The sequence below is a fragment of the Delphinapterus leucas genome, chromosome X (genome assembly GCF_059928025.1).
Source record: "Delphinapterus leucas isolate spDelLeu-1000000601 "Yukka" chromosome X, BTC_Dleu_Yukka2, whole genome shotgun sequence".
Classification (NCBI taxonomy): domain Eukaryota; kingdom Metazoa; phylum Chordata; class Mammalia; order Artiodactyla; family Monodontidae; genus Delphinapterus; species Delphinapterus leucas.
This window is the reverse complement of record NC_143150.1, coordinates 112,436,143-112,455,232: the sequence shown is the minus strand read 5'-3', so window position 1 is coordinate 112,455,232 and position 19,090 is coordinate 112,436,143. Positions and strand designations below refer to the sequence as shown.

At 48.9% G+C, this 19,090-nt stretch overlaps 2 pseudogenes; both read right to left on the bottom strand.

Annotated features, from left to right (window-relative positions):
- Positions 1-4,169: 4,169 nt before the first annotated feature.
- On the bottom strand, positions 4,170-7,023 carry LOC111167533 (transcription factor SPT20 homolog pseudogene; annotated as a pseudogene).
- Positions 7,024-15,631: 8,608 nt separating this feature from the next.
- Positions 15,632-17,240, bottom strand: LOC115803562 (ferritin light chain-like; annotated as a pseudogene).
- Between the last annotated feature and the right edge of the window lie 1,850 nt (positions 17,241-19,090).

Genomic DNA, 19,090 nt, shown 5'->3' with positions numbered 1-19,090 from the left:
TTATTATTTATCATAACTTTATACTTTCAGGGTTGTATTTTAGTGTAACGGGCTTCCTTTGTAATGCCGTATCTTTTACTTTATGCACATCAAAATGTCATTCTGAGAAAGGATCCATAGCCTTCACCAAATGCCATAGGCCCATTGTCCAGGGATTAAGAAGCTCTTCAGTAAAGTAAAATTGGCTTGCTCTGCCCACTCAATTTCCCCTGTAAGAGAGCCAGCCCCACAGGGAGGGCTCTGTAGTTCTCTAGCCCTGCCTGTGAGCGAGTGGAAGAATCTCCCTAATACAGGGTGCAGTATTAGAAAACCCGCTTGGCCCAGATCTAAATTGTGTCCTTGAATATATGAGCAGAACGTATAAAGAGAATATACTGACGTTCAGCTGAGTCCTGAATCTATCTCTGTCAAATGGTTCCAGACTGTGGCAAACATGTCAGTTATTAGCTCCTCTCAAACACCAAGACGTGGCTAAGTGATAGACTGTAATCTGCCATTTCACCCACACACCTTGAGGTCTTTCCAATCATATGAGTCCACTGGGGACAGGTCTGTGTCTTGCCCTCAGTGAGGCAGTGGAGAGGGTAGGGTGGTAAAGGACATAGTCTCTGACCCCAGGAGGCTTGGATCCGAATCTGGGCTCTGATACTTCACAGCTGGGTGACTTTGAGCAAATTATTTAACTGCCCAATGCCTTGTTTCCTCATCTATAACTGTACCTTCCTTCCATGGTCCTTGCAAGGACCGAGTGAATTAAAACACGCAAAAACAGAATAGTGCCCAGCAGGGAGGGAGAACAGAGGGGAAATCCTGTATTTTAGAGCCTAAGTGTTTTTCGAAATGCAATTAAAGCAGCTAAGTTTTACATTTTCCCTGCAGATCAAATACTGAAGTACTTGAGATGAAGGGTTATTTTATTAGACTTAATGGGAAAAGACATTTAACTATCTAAAACACTACTAACACCCTGTCAAGGTTGTCCTCTCCCTTGCCAGAAAGAATGAACTCAGCTTTCTCTAAGGAACAGGTGGTCGTGGTGCTATTTCAGGAAGCAACACACAACAAAAACCAAAGACAATATCGGTATCTGTTGAGAGGTGGCAGACGTAAGAACAGGATGTTGAGGATGGTCTAGCAAGGAACCTAACATGTTTCTGTCACTTTAAAGAAATAAACAAAAAGTTCTTAGGAGTATTTTCCCCAAGATTCTCTCAAAATAGCAATCTAGAATGGAATGATAGATTTTTTAACTTATCATTTATAAACAAGTACAAATTCTCTGTGCAGGTACACATACCTGGACTTCATGAGCTGGGCAATATTTTCTCTCTGGAGTCCTATTTCCACCATCTCCTTGGTCTGTGTCCTAACCTCTGACTTGCGGCAGGGTGGTAAGCCACGAAAATCTTGAGTCTCCTGCTACTTCCTATTCTGCTCTGTGTTCATCATCTTCACATATGTAACACTCATTATTCTACTGAGACTTCATCCTACCGGGAATTCACCTTAAATTGCTGAAGGATAAAATGACGTGAATTTTCAATGAGATCTACATTCTGAAGAGGTGCTTTACTTTTCTTTGGTATCTGTATTCTCTGCATCCCACCGAAGCCCTCACACAGTACAGGGCATGTGGGAAGTCCTCCCTTTACAGGTGTTTGAATGAATACAGACTGTGGGATTGTATTTCCAGGGGTCCACTCTTTCTTCTTCATCAGTGAGGCAATGGCTTCAATTACCAACCTTGGTGAGGATTAGTAGGAGGAAATAAAGACCACCAAATGGTAATCTGAAACAAAGCTGCATTTATTTGCTTGCCTGGGAAGGGAGCACAACGTCAGCTGGTCTCTCCGTGTAGTAGTATCTGAAAGGGTGACAGTGAGGACAAAAAGGGAGAAGGTACACACAATCTAGTGAGATTCAGACTTCACTTGTCTGGTTGGCTCCCAAGGCTGCGTATAAACTCTTCTTTGCAATTGGTCATTGCACTGGTCTTCTTTGCAATTGGTCACTTCTTCAAAGCGCAGGCACCGTTCCTAAAGACGTCCAGGGTGGGCTACATAAAGCTCTAATGGGCTCAGTGTCACTCCGCTGGCATATCTGCCATGTTGGCTTCAAGCTGACCAAATCTTTCCTTAACAGGATCGGTAGCACGTTAGTACAGCCGGGTTAACGCAGTAAGAATCACCGGTTACCTGCCTCTTCACTCATCTCTTTTGGAACTGCCAAACTTCCTTTGTTTGGTTAGGGCAAAAGGCAGGCAAACATACATGTGTACTTGGGAAAAATACTTTTATATACACAGGTTGTCCTTCAAAGTTGTAAGAACAAAATACGAGAGGCCTCCAGATACTTGTACACAACTGTTCATAGCCCCACTATACACAACGGCAAAAGGTGGGAACAACTCAAATGTACATCAACGGACGATGGATAAACAAAATGTGGCGTACACAAACCAGGGAATGTTATTCAGCCCTAAAAAGGAATGAAGTGCCGATACGTGTTACGATGTGGATGAACCTCGAAAACATTATGCCAAGTGAAAGGGGCCACACAGAAGAGGTCACATAGTCTCTGATTCCATTTTTAGGAAAAATCGAGATGGGGGAGTCTGTAGAGACAGAACGCAAATTGGTGGTTTCCTGGGCTGGGGGAGAGGAAGCTGGGAAGTGAGTGCTGAATGCGTACAGAGATTTCTCTTGGGCGATGAAAATGTTTTGGAAGCAGACAGAGGCTGTGGTCGCACCACATTCTAAATGCAGTAAATGCCAATGAATTGTACACTTTAAAATGGTTGATTCTTATGTCAATTATACCACAGTAAGAAACGGAAAAAGAAAACAGAAAACTTCAGGGGTCTTCTGAGCCCCACTGAAACAAGAAAGAAGGTAAAAAGAGATGAGGAAGCAGGGACAGCTGACCAGTTGGTGACCACTCAGGGGAGAGGGACTCCACTTCAGAATGTACCAAAGTTGAAAACACTTGAAAGACAAACCCATTTCCAGATGTTTAGATATTTACCTTCTGCAAATAACCCTGGGTTCTCAAAAATGTAAACGATTTTATAAAGAGAGAAGACAACATCCCCCTTTCACAGCCAGTGACTGCAGCCTAGAGGAGAACAGCTGGGCTCTGGGGGTGGGGGGCTCCTTTTAAAGGGCTGGGGACATCCACGCAAGCAAGGGCCCCTAAAGCATGCTGCGCACTTGGAGGTATCCCATGGCCTCAATATCAAGATGACAAGCATCAATTTTTGGTAGCGTTAGCTTGTTTTTGGTTTTTTCCCAAACCAAATGTATAAAAATTGCATTTCAGACACTGGTGCAAAAAGCTTTTAAACTGAATAAACAAATAGGAAAGTGCACTCTCTTCCGAGGGACGTTTCTAATACTTCGTAGGCCGCGTCAGTATATCGTAGGTACACCGAAAGCACCTGTAAACAGCTACAACCTTCCTGTGGCACGCTAACATGGAGGGACCTCGAGGACAGGACACTAAGTGAAATGAGCCCGTCACGAAAGACAAATCCTGTACGATCCCACTTCTACGAAGTATCTAAAGCAGTCACACTCAGAGACACAGAAAACAGAGGGGTGGGGGCCAGGGCCGGGGGCGAGGGAAACAGGGAGCTGGTGCTCACGGGGATAAAGCTTCACTTTTGCCAGAAGAAAACGACCCTAGAGATCTGTCGTACAGCAACGACCGAAGTCCACTTAACACTGCTGAGCTGTACACGTAGAAGGGTGAAGCTGCTACAGTTATGTGTTAGTAACATCTCGTTAGAATAATACTAATCTTGACTTGACTGGTGTTGCAGTTTTATTGCTGGAGAGAAATTACAGGCTTCAGGAGTTTAAACTGACCCTAGTTTGGATGTGGATACACTTGAGAACATCGCAGTAAAAACCACTGTCAACAGCCACCGCCCAAGCGATGGCTTCGGCGAAACCCTGCCAGTTTAGTAAAGCACTTCCCCGTCTCTATGTAAAAATCACGGGCTTGTGCCTCTGCAGAAAGTTTGTACGTCTAACAACGTAAAAGAGCGACACATTAAAACAAAACCCAAATGCGGGTGAAACTCCAAATGCACTCGGTCGCTGCTCTTGTGTTTTCTAAAGGAGAGAAAATCAGCCAGGCCTCAGGGCTTGGGAGCGGCTGGCGGGCCTCTATCCGCGGTCCTCGCGGCCTGGCTGCTGCGCTGCGGGCCCCGAGGGGAAGTCGCGGCGGCGCACGTGCACGCTGAACTGCAACTGCGGCCGCGGGGCCGCCCAGGCCCAGCCCGTCTGCTGCGGGGGGCTCAGCCCGGGGCTGCTCAGGCCAGAGCCCGGCGGGGACAACACGAGCACCTGGGGCGACTGGAAGCCGTCCTCTGCACCGAGGTGAACAACCACGGCTTCCTCGGCACGCACGACCGTGTTGGGAACGGCGGCGCCCTGTGAACCTGAAGCCTGTGCCCCCGGACCCTGGACCCCCGGACCCTGTGCCCCCGGACCCTGTGCCCCCGGACCCTGGATCCCTGGACCCTGTACCCCCGGACCCCGTACCCACGGACCCCATACCCCTGGACCCAGTACCCCCGGAACCCGTGCCCCCGGACCCTATACCCCTGGACCCCGTACCCCCGGACCCTGGACCCCCGGACCCTGTGCCCCCGGACCCGTGCCCCCGGACCCTGTGCCCCCGGACCCTGGACCCCCGGACCCCGTACCCCCGGACCCCGTACCCACGGACCCCGTACCCCTGGACCCCGTACCCCCGGAACCCGTGCCCCCGGACCCTGTGACCCCGGACCCTGGACCCCCGGACCCTGTGCCCCCGGACCCTGGACCCCCGGACCCCGTACCCCCGGAACCTGTGCCCCCGGACCCCGTGCCCCCAGACCTTGGGACGCCGGCAGCCGAGGAGGCTGGGCGCAGGGCCACTGCAGGGGAAGCAGCTGGGGGAGGCGCGGCTGCGGGGCCGGCTGCTGGCTGCTGCACAGGAGCGAACCGCGGGGCAGCTGCACCACAGGAAAGGCTCTGAGATCCGAAGCGTTTTTCTCCGGAGGAGGAGGCGGCGGCGGCGGCGGCGGCGGCGGCGGCGGCGGCAGCGGCGGCGGCAGCGGCGGCAGCGGCAGCGGCAGCGGAGCTCCTGCGGGCAGGTGGCCCGGCTGGATCCCCCCGGGAGCTGGGGCTCTGGTGGCACAGCCTCTCCCCGAGGCCTGGCCTCCGCGTCTGGGGCCCACTTCTCTGAGGACCTTCAGGCCAACGGAGATGACCGTGACCCGGGAGACCGAGGTCGTCCGTGATGAGCCCTCAGTGGACAGGGCGGTGGCAGGAAGCGTGCTAACTGGGCTCTGCTCCACAGAGGATTTCTGGGAAAGACCTGGTGGCTTAGGAGCAGGGCCAGGAGATGCACATGCCTGAGAGCTGCCTGCCTGCTGTGAAGTGAGACTCTCACCCCAGGAGCTCCTTCCTGAGTGCCAAGGAAGTCGCACGGGTGGAGGTGGATGTGTGGCTCCTCTGTCGGGCACTGAAGACTGAACCCACCCAGTCTTAGGCTGTTCTGGTTCTTTCCCTGGAGAAGGTTGCCTGAGACCGGCTGAGCCACTGGAGCTGTGTGACATCTGCACTGGACACTGGGTGCTCTCCTGGACCGACTCCTCGGGCCGACTGACCACTCTCCCAGCATCAGACTTTGCCCCGGGCGGGAAACTGTAGGGATGGTCATCTGCGAAGGAGTGGGGGGGAGACGGCTGTCTCTCCCACGTGGCTTCTGTACCGGACCCTTTTCCAGAGGCAAGTGAATTATCAGTCAGCTGCCTGACGGTCAGCCTTGCTGCCTGGGACTGGTCGCCAGCGTCACATCCAAATGCAAGACCACCTTGTACCTCATGCACTGGCCAGACTGTTGGTTGTGAGTCATCACATCCGACAGACTTCTTCCCTTTAGCATATTTCTCCACGTCCACTTGAGAAGGTACGGCCAAGTCACAGCGTCTCCGTTTCCACATATCTACACAACTTCCTGCTTTAAAAGTTTTGAGGCCGTAATTCCCACCTGTTTTACTTCCTCTTATTCTTTTGCAGGAAGTCAGGGCTCTTAGCTCAGGAGAAGGTGGACGAGACAGCTCCTGCTGCCGATTCAGAGAGGTCATAGAGTACCTCTTGAAGTTCCTTTTCATGGGAAGAGTGTTCATCTTTTGTTTGTTATAGAGCAGTCTGTTTGCAGTGCACGCTACTGATATAGAAGGGTCTAGACACAGTGGTTCAGCTGTAGCTAAGATCAGTTGGCTCTCAAGCAAAAGTTTGTCCTCCTGGGTCCAATTCTGGTTATCGCTGGCTATGGCCTCTACATCCCAGGCTAAAGTCTGCATCGTGGGACGTAAGAGAATATGCCTGCTTTGGTAATGGGGAGGTTCCCTGTCGCTGGACTGCCTGTAGTCCCGTATTTCTGCTATCACACACCCGTGATGAAAAACGTTAACCTGAGACTTTTCCAGGAGACCCACTAAAACAGGAGGTAATTCTTCTGCATCCAAGTATTCGAGCAATTCCCCTTCTTCATAGGGCAGTCGGATGATCTCCGAAGATGATCCATTCTCCCCTTTGAGCATCAGCGAATAGCCCTCCTTTCCTGGGTACAGGTTGACCACCAAACACGGCAACGACTCTCTCCGAAGAAGCTTCTCTAACAGGTTCACGTTGCTTGTTAATTCCTCCGTAACCTCAGGCTCTTTTTCACATTCTTCAACATAAATGTCATAAAGTTTTTCATAGAGAGACTTCTCCCCATTAGATTGGTATTTCCTTTCCGGAGGTCTCTGTCGGGCACTTGCAATGATGTACTCCGCACGATCCAAAGCTCGTCCTAGAGCCTGTTCCATTGCGGTACAAAATGGGGGCCCTAATGGAAGAGAAAATATAAGTGAGCGGATGAACCGGGTGAAAACCCTGTCTGCAGTATCGACGAGCATTCTTGCAAACGCGGCCACTCCACAGTGGCGCGACCAGCCTCACCTCCAAAAGGACACCAAGACACCCGCCCCCAAAGAAGCAGCGCGCAAAATACCTGCGATTTAGGGAAAGACCTAAAGGCGTGCAAGCGGCCACCGCGCTGGATCTCGCTCCCCTCGCGTGGCAGCAGATGACCCGGATGTGAATGTAAGCGATTCTCCGCCCCCCACGCCCCCCACCCCCGCACATCCCCCCGAAGGCGCGCGCATCCGTGCGTGCGCCTGCACAGATCGTAGGCTCAGGCCTCATCCTTCTATTGCCTCTTGGGCGCAGGCCCGCCCCCTTCACTTCTGGTTTTGGGGTCTGCACTTCCACCAAGGGCTGGGCTTCGCCACACCTTCTTTTCTTATAACCTTGAAAAGCACAAGCAGCCAACAAAATAAAAATCTATCATTTTTCGGTGTGGCTCTAATACGCACCAATTTTCGTGGTACTGCAGTTGCCGGGAAGGTCATGAAGGGTGGTCATTTCTTGGCGATCACTTCACCAAGCATTATTCACTGTTTTGGGAATGGCTTGTTTGTTCCCAGTGGCAGGACTGCTCCTGGTGTCCATCGCCAATTTAACACACCCAAAGAGTCCCCATATAGGGCTTCCCTGGTGGCGCAGTGGTTGAGAGTCCGCCTGCCGATGCGGGGGACACGGGTTTCGTGCCCCGGTCCGGGAAGATCCCACGTGCCGCGGGGCCATGGCCTCTGGGCCTGCGCGTCCGGAGCCTGTGCTCCGCAACGGGAGAGGCCACAGCAGTGAGAGGCCCTCGTACCGCAAAACAGAACAAAACAAAACAAAAAAGAGTCCCCATACATAGCTCTTGCCTACATGCAGGCTCGCTGTATTTGGTGCAAGCATCAGAATTCTTCATTGATTCTTCCAGTGATCTCCTGCCTAATGGTGTTCATAGAGATGTGCACGTAACATGACATTCTTTTACAGAAGTACTTATCTTTTATTTCTCTAGGTATTTCAGAACGGGCTTTATAGTCTTTTTCAAAGTGTGTGGTAGGTACCTTATATCGTCTAAGAATTCCATTCAGGATTAAATCGTTTGTTTTAAAAGGTGGTTTGCATCTGATAGGGTTGAGAACTGTTGTTCCAGGTGACGGCAGTACAGTTTAAATGGTTACTCTAACTGTAGACCATAGCTGCAGTCCTAGTGGTGGTTTGGAGTGGTATGATTGAGTCCTAGGTAATTTATGGGCCATTGTTTTCCATTAATATTGTTGCCTTGCAATCTGCCAGCCTTTTTGGACAGGTTTTTTTTTGTTTTCTGTTTTAAAGAATCTCTTGATGTTTAGGTGTAGACATAATGATAATACAATATTCATAGTGAAGTCACAAATGAGAAGAATCCAAGATAAACTGGTGAAATTCCTGAATTACAGACTACTATAAAATAAATGTGTTTTTCTAACCAATAGCAATTATGATAATTACATGTTACAGTAGATACAGTCTACTGACGTAGGATTCAAAACTCCTTGACTAAGAGTTCCTTAAACATGTCCCTCGCTCAGCAATAGACAAGAATAATTTTCTCCTGGCATATCAGTTGTCTTTGGGCAAATGTATACAGTCGTCCCTCGGTATCAGCGGGTGATTGGTTCCAGGACACCCGCCCGCCCCCCCAAGGATGCTAAAACCCTCAGATGCTCAAGTCCTTACAGTAGGCCCTCCATATCCCCATCCCTGGTTCTCCCTCTGCAGATGTGATTATATTTGATCCGTGGTGGGTTGAAACCGCAAATGCGGAACCTGCGGATATGAAAGGCCAATGTGAATACTTGTGGATGCCTCAGGGGGGGCTTGAAATCGGTTTAGTTTCTTAGCTCTTTTAAGCATCCTTCCCTGTCTCTCTCTTTTCCCCTCCACATGCCCACCTTTAGGCTAAGCGTAAGACTGGATAGTTAAACCATAGTTTGCTATCCAATCATCCAAATAGCCAACTTTAATCAAGCCCAACTGAATGAGGTGAACAGGAGCTCTGACCCTCACTCAAAGCACTGCCTATCCTTCCAACTTGAACAGATGAACTTAGCTGCCTGCCGGCCTCTTGCAGGCTTCTCACCAACCATGATCCCCTTCACCTTCTGTCCTCAGGAATTTGCTGTGTGTTGGGTCTGGAAAAGTACCAGTCTGGGACAGTATTCCGTTTAGGTGGAGAGGCTAATTAGAAAGGGAAAGCTCTGCTTTCTTGGGGATCTGAGGTAGATTCTGTTGGAGGGGAAGTGGCACAGTGGACCTGTGTTGGAGTCAGGTTATCCTTCTAAAAAGTCAAGTCCAGGATTTCTGGGGGCTGCTCCCAGCCTGCAGACCAGGCCCGGTAGCTTCTCAGCATGACAGAGGAGGAGGGCTGGGGCTAGGGTGAGGCAAGCGGGAGCCCAGGGTGTAGGGTGCAAGGAGACAGCCACCCTCGGCTTGTGCAGGTCCCAACAGGGCCGGTGCCCTGGGTGCCTGGCTTGCTCACCTTGCCCCAGTCCTGCAGACAAGGCCCCTCACCACCTGGCGCCTGTCTGCTCCCCACCTCTTTCCTCTCCTCTCTTTCCTTTGCTTTCTGTGCTCTGAGCATAGTCACCGGGCACCGACAGGCCCACCCCTTCAGGGCTCTGTGCCCTCTCTGCTTAGTCACCTGCCAATCTCCACCCATCACCTCAAATACCCCTTCCTGACTTCCAAGGAGCTCGCCTCCTTGTCTCTGCTGTTCTGCCAAAGCACACGTACCACACACCGTATCAGAGCCAGGCTTCGCATCGGAAGGGAATCGAGTGTGTGTTTGCACCGTTCTCCACACCCAGCCTCTGGATTCTCTGAGGGCAGACACGATGCCTTTTCCGTCTTTGTCTGGTCACCAACTTGGTCATCACTTGGCACAAAGTTGGCACAACAATGAAGGAACGGTTGACCCCATGCTCTAGTTACTTTACTTCAAGACTCGTGTGAAGAAATATTTCATCCCCTTTTGAGCGGTGAGAAAGGCGTCCCGAGCCGGGTCTTCAGAGTGTTGTGCTGTAGTGCGCCAGGGTGTCTGAGCCTCGGCACTAGTGACGTTTGTGAGGGGGCGTTGTCCTGTGCACCGTAGGGTGTTTAGCAGCATCCCTGGCCTTACCCACTAGCCGCCAACAGCACTCATCCCCCGTTGTGATAACCCAGAATGGCTCTAGATATTGCCCAAGAGGCCTTGCGGGGGCAAAATCATCCCCCTGGTTAGGAACCCCTCCACTACCCTGCTCTGTAAACCATGAGCTTGGTCCAAATGCAGCCCCTAAGCTGACATCCCCGGGTACCCCTCTCTCAGTAGAGAGGTGCATCTGCCCACTCTGTCATGGGATGGGCGAGATGCTCAGTTGTGGTCTTGACTGTGTCTCCGGTTGGGTTCCCCAGAAGCAAACCCTGACAAGAGGATTCGAGTGCAAGGAGTTTATTTGGGAGCTCATCCCGAGAGACGCCGGTCAGGGAAAGGGCAGCTCAGTCAGGGATGGGGAAGAAGGTGATCAAAGGCACAGTCATGAGCAGAAGGCCGCTGTGGACAACTGGTCCCTGCTGGGGCCCTTTGGGAGACAGTACGGAGCAAGCTCAGGTTGTTCTACCCTAGAGGCAAGGAAGCTGGGCTGTTTCTCCATCCACTCCTCTCTCTCATTTGACTGACGACAGTCCTGAGGGCATTATTTCCCATCACTCTGGGTTGCCACATGTGAGAGCCACCCATGCTCCTGGGGCCTGGGTGCCCTCAGAGAGAGCGTCAGGAGTGCTTGCAGTAATACTCAGTCCTCGTGTACAGGATGGCAAGTACCTCGGGGGGATGGGCAGGGCCCCGGCAGCACGGGCTACACCTGTGGCTGAAGAGCCATGGAAGAATGCGGCCATTCACTCTTGGTGATGGAGACAGTGTGCTCCGTAATATATGTGGGCGTGTGGAGAAGTGAAATTGTACTCCATCCAAGTGAACGGGGCGATTTCACGTGAGGTTTTTGTCAGCTACTACAGCCCACGATGCCAACAGTGGAGAGTGTGGCCCACGCCTTACTCTTCCCCGGGAGGACCCCCAAGGCAGTCTGGCCACACGTGCACTGGGTGAGGCTCTGTCCCTGGCTGTGCGTGTATTCCAGTGAGCTTTAGTTGGCCAGACAGTGCTTACCATGGCTCAGCACCCCCTGCACTTGAGCTCCCTAATTGCCTGCTCTTTCCACAGGATGAGGTTTTTTTGAAAATGTTCTCAGTGCACACCATCTTTGGAGCCTTCTGAGCACATCAACGAGCACGCTGGCTGATTCTAAGGAGTCCAACTGCCGCCGCCCCTACAGCAGCTCGACAGAGATGCACATGCTGAGAAAACCCATGGCCAGAAAAGACACGCTAGAGGAGGCAGAGAACTGAATTAACTACAAGATAATTAACCTAATTTACAGTAGTCAACTGGTTCATTCTCTACCCGCTGAGGTGTAGTTCTAGGTTTTTGCCACCTCTCTCGCTGTGGGTAATTAGAGGGACCAGCCACAGCCTTGGAACTGCCGGGATCAAAGATTGGGGAAGGTAAAGAATCATTGCTTGTTGGTCTCATCTCGGGTTAACCCTCCATCACTGGCATTGAGACTTAATGCGTTACTCCTGTGATCAGGCCCCAGGTTCAGTAAAGCAAATCCCATGGAACGTTGTAGGTCTGTGAGATTATGTGAGCGAAGATCACTCCCACAGCCTGTTACGTCATTCTTTGCCGCCACGTCTACTAGTTGTTTGTTGAATCTAAGAACTTCTCAGAGCCCGTAAGTGTTGCACTGCATATTTATTTTCCTCTTTTCCCCTTTTCTTGAATTGTGTCTCCCCTCCACCTTCTTCCACTTGTGCACCTTTTTTATCATTTTACTGAAAAATAAATGAAGTTGGATGTTTTTCTGGTGTTATTGCTCTGTTATAAACTCCCTGAGATAAGTAGCCGTAGCCTGAGTCAGGATTTTTCAGCCTCTGCTTGTTGACATTGTTGTGGGCGCTGTCCTGTGCAATGTAGGGTGTTCAGTAGCATCCCTGGCCTCTACCCACTAGAGGCCAATAGCAGCCCCATCCCAGTTAAGACAACCAAACATGTCTATGGATATGGCTAAGTGTTCCCTGTGGGGGGCAGAGTTATCCCCAGCTAAGAATCACAACACCATGGTATCACAAAATAGCTGGGTTTAGAGAAAGGAAGCAGCAACCTACAAACCACAAAACACTTTGCACCTTAATTTCTAGGACAGTTCCAATGATTAGGTGTGACTTTTACATTTTTTGTTTGTTTTTTGCTGCAATTACTGCTAAGGTTGGCCCTGAGTTATCTTGCTAATGCTCTAAAATTTCCATTGGACCTAATAAATAGAGTCTCTGGCCAGTAGGAGAGATGCAAACAAAAATATCATTAAATCTTTAGAAGGTAGATTTTCAAAAATATACTAGCAGAGATTTTCTTTTTTAATTCATCTGCCTGATAAGAGTCACTAACGATTTGCAGATTTTCCACGTTTCTTCAACAATTGAGAATTTTTGCTCATTTCAATAATTTTTCTTTAATCTTCGTTCAGTATTTGCTCTTTCAGTGTATGTTCTCTGCACTTTATTTTGCTTTCTTAATGTCAGACTGTCCCTGGACTCACTCCTTCTCCCACTTTTCTCTATTTACAGTCAATCCTTCAATGACTTCATCTAGTCTCATGGCTTTAGGTACCATCAATACATAGATGGTTCTTCAATTTATATCTCCAGCCTGGACCTCTCCCATGAACTACGCATAACATCAAACTTCCTATTCAAAAATCTCTACCTGGGGACTTCCCTGGTGGTGCACTGGTTAAGACTCTGTGCTCCCAATGCAGGGGGCCCGGGTTTGATCCCTGGTCAGGGAACTAGATCCCACATGCATGCTGCAACTGAGTTCGCATGCCACAACTAAGGAGCCTGCCTGCCACAACTAAGACCCGGTGCAGCCAGAAAAAAAGGTAATAAATAAATAAAATAAAATGCTATGATGAATGTGGATAACAGAGAGCTATCAACTATCTGTAAAAAAAAAAAAAATCGGGACTTCCCTGGTGGCACAGTGGTTAAGAATCTGCCTGCCAATGCAGGGGACATGGGTTCGATCCCTGGTCCAGGAAGATGCCACATGCCTCAGAGCAACTAAGTCCGTGCGCCACAGCTACTGAGCCTGCGTGCCACAACTACTGAAGCCTGTGCGCTTAGAGCCTGTGCTCCGCAACAAGAAGCCACCGCAATGAGAAGCCCACACACCACAACGAAGAGTAGCCCCTGCTCACCGCAACTAGAGAAAGCCTGCTCACAGCAACAAAGACCCAACTCAGCCAAAAAAAAAAAAATCTAGTTTTTAACTAGGAGACCCATGGATGGGTTTCAGAAGGTCTTTGAACTTTCTAAAGTAGTAGATGAATTTCAGATCATTCCTGAGAACCTGTATGGTGTTTTTGTGTTTTTTTTTTTGAGGGAGGAGAGAAAGCATAGGGTGGCTGAGGGAGGTGAGAAAAAGACCAGAGACTGGTGGGGCCAGGAAGCCATATTTCACCTACCCTACAACTTTCTCATGAAGTGGAGGAAAAGTCACCACCCAGGAAGAGACCACTGTGCGTGTGCCACGTGGGTGGGTGGGACAAGCTAAGCCAGCCTGTGGGACTCATGGGCTGTGGCCTAAAACATTACCCTTGGGAAACTGCACCATAAAACCACCAAGGGAGTTAAAACTCTCAAACCAGCTGTTCAAGAATGGCCTTTTCCTTCGTAAACCCTATAGGCCAGATGCCACTTCCCAGCTGTTTCCTTTCATAGTTTCTCTGCTTTTGTGGATCCCTCAAGGGCCTGTTGATGAGTAAAGAATGTGGAGATCAAATGATAGCCCAGCCCATTCGAAAAGGGTAATTCAAGAAGAGCACAGGTCCCCATTGCTGCTGCTTCTGTCTGTCCAACCTACCAATCACCAGGTGAGTTTTCTTTGGAAAGCCACAGACCTAACAATAAGGGCCGATGAAAACCATCCTGGAATTCATTTTAGAAAGAACCACTTTCTCGGAGTGATCTCTTCAGTGAGTTTCCCCAATCCCTGCACATGTGTCCCCTCATCACAAAAATGTTCACTGGCCCTTCTTATTCTGGATGGTGATGTCAGCATTGGCAGTGAGTTTGTTTTGAACTGCTTTCATTAAGCTGTGAGTTTTCTTCCTGAATTATAGCAGATTATTTAATGTAGACAAAGACCTTAGAATCATCATAGTAGACACTCCATAAATAGGGGCTATGTGCCACATAAAATAGGTGATATGCTTCCCAGTTTACAGGCAAGGATATAGGTGCCTGGAGACTAACCAAAATCATCCTGGCTGACGACAGTCAGCCTTTAGAGCAGAGGTTTTTACCCGTGGCTATTCATTAAAGTCACCTAGGGAGATTTCAAAACTAGCAACACATGGAACCACCCCCAGAGATTCTGTTTCATTGGTCTGGGTGGTGCCTGGGCATCCTTCACTTTCAAAAGCTTCCCAGGGGCTTCTAATGTGTAACCGGGATTGAGAACCAATACTTTAAAACTTCACCCTAGTCTGCAAGCTCTGTCTGCCTCTTCCAGACAGCATTTGGTCCAATGGCACAGCTCTACAGATGAGAACGCTGAGGTCCAGGGACCACGAGTGATTTTCTTAAGGCATCAGAACTGGAGCTAACCATTAAAAAAATCACAATTGATAACCCTTCTTTGCCTCCGCATCATCTAAACGCAAACTTGGTTGAGCATAAGAATCACCTGATTGCTTGTCAAAAATAAAAACTCCCAGGTTCCTCCCCGGATATTATTATTAAGTAGGTCTGCGGTAGGGTCTAGCTGTCTATAATTTAATAAGTATCCCAGTGGTGAATATAAGCTGGCCAATTTGTCGGTTCTGTATCATTTTTGTTTAAGATTCCACATATAAGTGATATTATGTGATATTTGTCTTTGTCTGTCTGGCTTACTTCACTTAGTTTGATGATCTCTAGGTCCATCCATGTTGCTGCAAGTGGCATTATTTCATTATTTTTTAAAACATTTTATTTATTTTTGGCTGTGTTGGGTCTTCGTTGCTGCGCGCGGGCTTCCTCTAGTTGCAGTGAGTGGGGCTACTCTTCGTTGCGGTGCGCAGGCTTCTCATTGCGGTGGCTTCTCTTGTGGCGGAGCATGGGCTCTAGGCGCATGGGCTTCAGTTGTGGCTCACGGGCTCTAGAGCGCAGGCTCAGTAGTTGTGGCTCGTGGGCTCTAGAGCGCAGGCTCAGTAGTGGTGGCGCACGGGCTTAGTTGCTCCGCGGCATGTGGGATCTTCCTGGGCCAGGGATCGAATCCGTGTCCCCTGCATTGGCAGGCAGATTCTTATTCACTGCGGCAACAGGGAAGTCCCTATTTCATTCTTTTTTTTATGGCTGAGTAATATTCCATTGTGTATATACACCACATGTTCTTTATACATTCATCTGTCGATGGACATCTATGTTGATTCTGAGCTAATGAGATTGTTGATATTTTCTTTCTTGCTTCCTTTCTTCCTTCCTTTTTTTTTTTTTTTTCTGCAAAAAGCTTTACTGTTTCCATTTGGTCCAAGGCTTGGGAGAGAGCTCCAGGGTGGTTAAAAGCTGCCTAGTGGCTGCAGAGCGGGACTTCAGGCAGAAGCCCTGACGCCAGAGGGGCTCCTCAAAGGCCGCTGGGCTCCGGACGCTCCTACTCGTGCTGGAGGGCTAGCCTTTCAACGAGGGACTCCCCCAGCCCCCCCTGGGGACCAGCCGGCCTGAGGAGGTTGGTCAGGTGGGCGCGCATCTTCTGGATGAGTTTCACCTGCTCATCTAGGAGGCGGCTCTCCGGGAAGTCACAGAGGCGGGGTTCTGCGCGGGCATAGCCCAGGGCGTGCAGGTCCACAAGGGCCTGGTTCAGGTTCTCCTCCGCGAGCACGACGGCTTCCACAGCGTCCTGGGTTTCACCCCACTCATCCTGAGATGCTTCTGCACGTCCTGGAAGAGGGCGCGGCTGCCACGCTGCTTTTGCATTTTCAAGAGGCGCTGGGCGTCCTCACGCTTCCCCTCGGGCACTTCGCGGAAAAAGTGGCCCAGGCCCTCCAGAGCCGCGTTGTGGTGGTGGAAATAGGAGCCCAGAGAGAGGTAGGTGCAGGAGGCCGGCAGATGCATGTTGACCAGGCGGTTGATGGCGGCTTTATGGAGTTAAGCTCAGAATATGGTGTTGGCGGTCCCGGTGGCCGAGGACAGCTGGGCGGCTGGTTCCGAAGGTTGCGAGTGGGACACAGGCTGGAGGTGGTCGGAGGCGGGAGCAAGGGGCGCCCCTGGGTCTGTGCCGTCTACACACCGTTGTAGCAGGAGACAGAGCTGCGGGAGTGCCCAGCACACTGCCTGTTGATATTTTCTAAGCTAAAGAAAATTTTAGATCTTTCACGGTGGTACAAAAAAGAACTTAAATATCATTTTAATGATTTCCCCGTGTGAAGACATTAAGAAAATGTACCAGCCCTGCTTTATCAAACTCTAGGCTTTAGTTACAATTCCATAATTCTTATTTTGTTTGGTTGTTGTTGTTGAAGTGTGTGGTTCTTTACTTAGAAGAACATGGATATTCATTTCAATTTGTAATAAGTTGTGAGCTGAACTCAAATGGTTATAGCTTCCGGAACAGAGAATAAACTGGCTACTACTGTGACCAATTATAATGACACATGCCAGTCTGTTCTCTGCTCCAAGTTTGGTGGTTTCCAGTCAGGAAGGGTGAAGCAGCCGTAGTCTTAGGTGGCCAAGCGAAGAGTGTAGCTCAGCAAGCATTTGTCGTAGGACCCCTGATGAACATGTGACTCCACAGGAATGCCCTTAAACTCCACTCTTCGAGGCAGTTTACTAAGAGGTGCAGTGGAAAGAGCCCTGGAATCCAACTCTGAAAACCTAGGTTCTGAAATATTGTTCTCCCACCTACTTGCTCTAGAACTATGATCAAATCATTTGACTTCTATGAAGCTCATTTCCACATCTGTAAAGAGAGGATAATGATATCCGTTCTACCTATCTAGTGAGGGATATTTGAGTATTATATTAGCTAACATATTCGTTAGCATTTGCCTTGTAACAATCACAAACCTCTGTGGTATATGACAATAAATATTTGTTTTTCATAGATCTACAGGTTTTAGCTAATCTAGGCTGGGCTTCCTGGGCAACTCTGCCGATGTTGGCTGGATTCACATGGCTGGAATGTTGACTGATCCCCCCAGGGCTGGACAAGGGTGATTAACCCAGATATATCCTTCTCATGGAAATGGCAAGAGTGCAAGATTGCAAGAGAACAAGCCCCATTGTGGAAGCACTTTTACAAGCCTGTCCTGTGTCATATCTACCATTGGTCAAAGCAAGCCACATGGCTGAACTGAAAATTAAGGAGTGGGCTTGTATACCTGGCCTTTTGATGGAAAGATGTGTAAAGTCACACAGTAAATGGTATGGATACTGGGAAAGATGAAGAAATTGGGTTAATGCAGTCGAACACAGCTGGTGCTTATAAAGTGCTATGCAAAATATATTGTAATGAAACTTCTGTTAGCCGGAATATGTAAATTAACCATATATGAACTAACTTGTGAGTAACTTTTATGGATAGAAGAGAGTATAAGTCAGTTTATATTCCAAATATTTTCCATTTTAGTGGGTTTATAGGTAGCATTATATATGGTGCTTTTGTCAGTTATTGTGCTTCTTGATTGGTAGTATGGGACACAAGTTTAAATGACTTGGTTGTCTGAGAGAATTTTTTCTTTTCTCCTGGATTGAGATCTTGAAGAAAGCCAGTTGTGTATGTCAGAGTTTCATTTCACAGTTTAAAACTATGTTTCTCTGGCTGATTCCAGGGAAGTAGCAAGATCGATTCAAGAGGAGCATGGAATATCCTGATATGTCAGGAAGTAAGGAAGTGATCAGAAAAATGTTAGGGACATGCCACAAGTACAGAGGAGCCAGCTTGAAGGGGCTTCTGCAGGCTGAATCTTAGACAATTTGAGCACCAAAATAATTAATTACAGTACTGAATTATAAACCAATGGAAAAACAGGTATATACATGGATAAATGGGGGAGAAGGGTGGTGGGCTTTTGCTTACAAGTACAATGCCAAGGGTCAATGTGGAGGGAGTCCTAGAGTTGGAAGATTATCATTTTGCAACCATCATACTAAAGCCTCAGTCAGGCAAGAATCATCAGTGGATACTAAATGTAGGGGAAATTTTGATGGGCAGGATATTTCCATGGTTGTTAAGTGTCTCCCCAGAGATTGCTCATTAGCAGCAAGGGAAGGAAAAAAATAGTAATTATACAATGGAAAAATTGGACAACACCTAGTCCAGGTGACCAAAATTAACATCCCCAGTGAAGGAGAGATGGATATCATGTAGCTCCAGAGGTGATACCCTGAAAAGGATACATGTCACCTATGTAGTATTTTGACTGAGAATGTATAATCTGAATCTAATCCTGAGGAAATATCGGCTGGACACAGAACAAGGAAAAGGAGGTGGGACAGTATTCTTTCAATGTCAGTGTCATAAAAGACAAAGGCTGTGGAAATGTTTGAGATTAAAGGAGTCTGAAAAGACATGACAGCTAAATGGCAACACCTGAGCCTAAACTGAACCGTATACTGCAGGGGAGGTGAAAATACCATAAAGGACATTATTAGGTCAACTGACAAAATCGAAATATGGACAGTAGATTAGGCAAAAACATTGTTCTGACCATGATGAAGTAACAGGGACCAGATGTACCCTCCTACCTTAAACAACTAAAGAACCAGAGAAAATGTACGAAACGATGGTTCGCAGACATTAGACGATAGGCGGCACAGGACAGAGATCCCTAAGAGAAGAGACACAAACAAGGTGAACCCTGTGATTGCCCCTGTTTACTGCCTGGAGCCAGTTTGCAAGCCTCGGTGCAGGGACGGGAAACGCAAACAGAACCCCCAGATTTCCTGAGTTGCGGAGACATAGTTGAGAATTTGGAGAGGCCACGGTGGCTAGGATTCGCAGGGCAGGGGACCAGAGAGGAGAGCGCTGC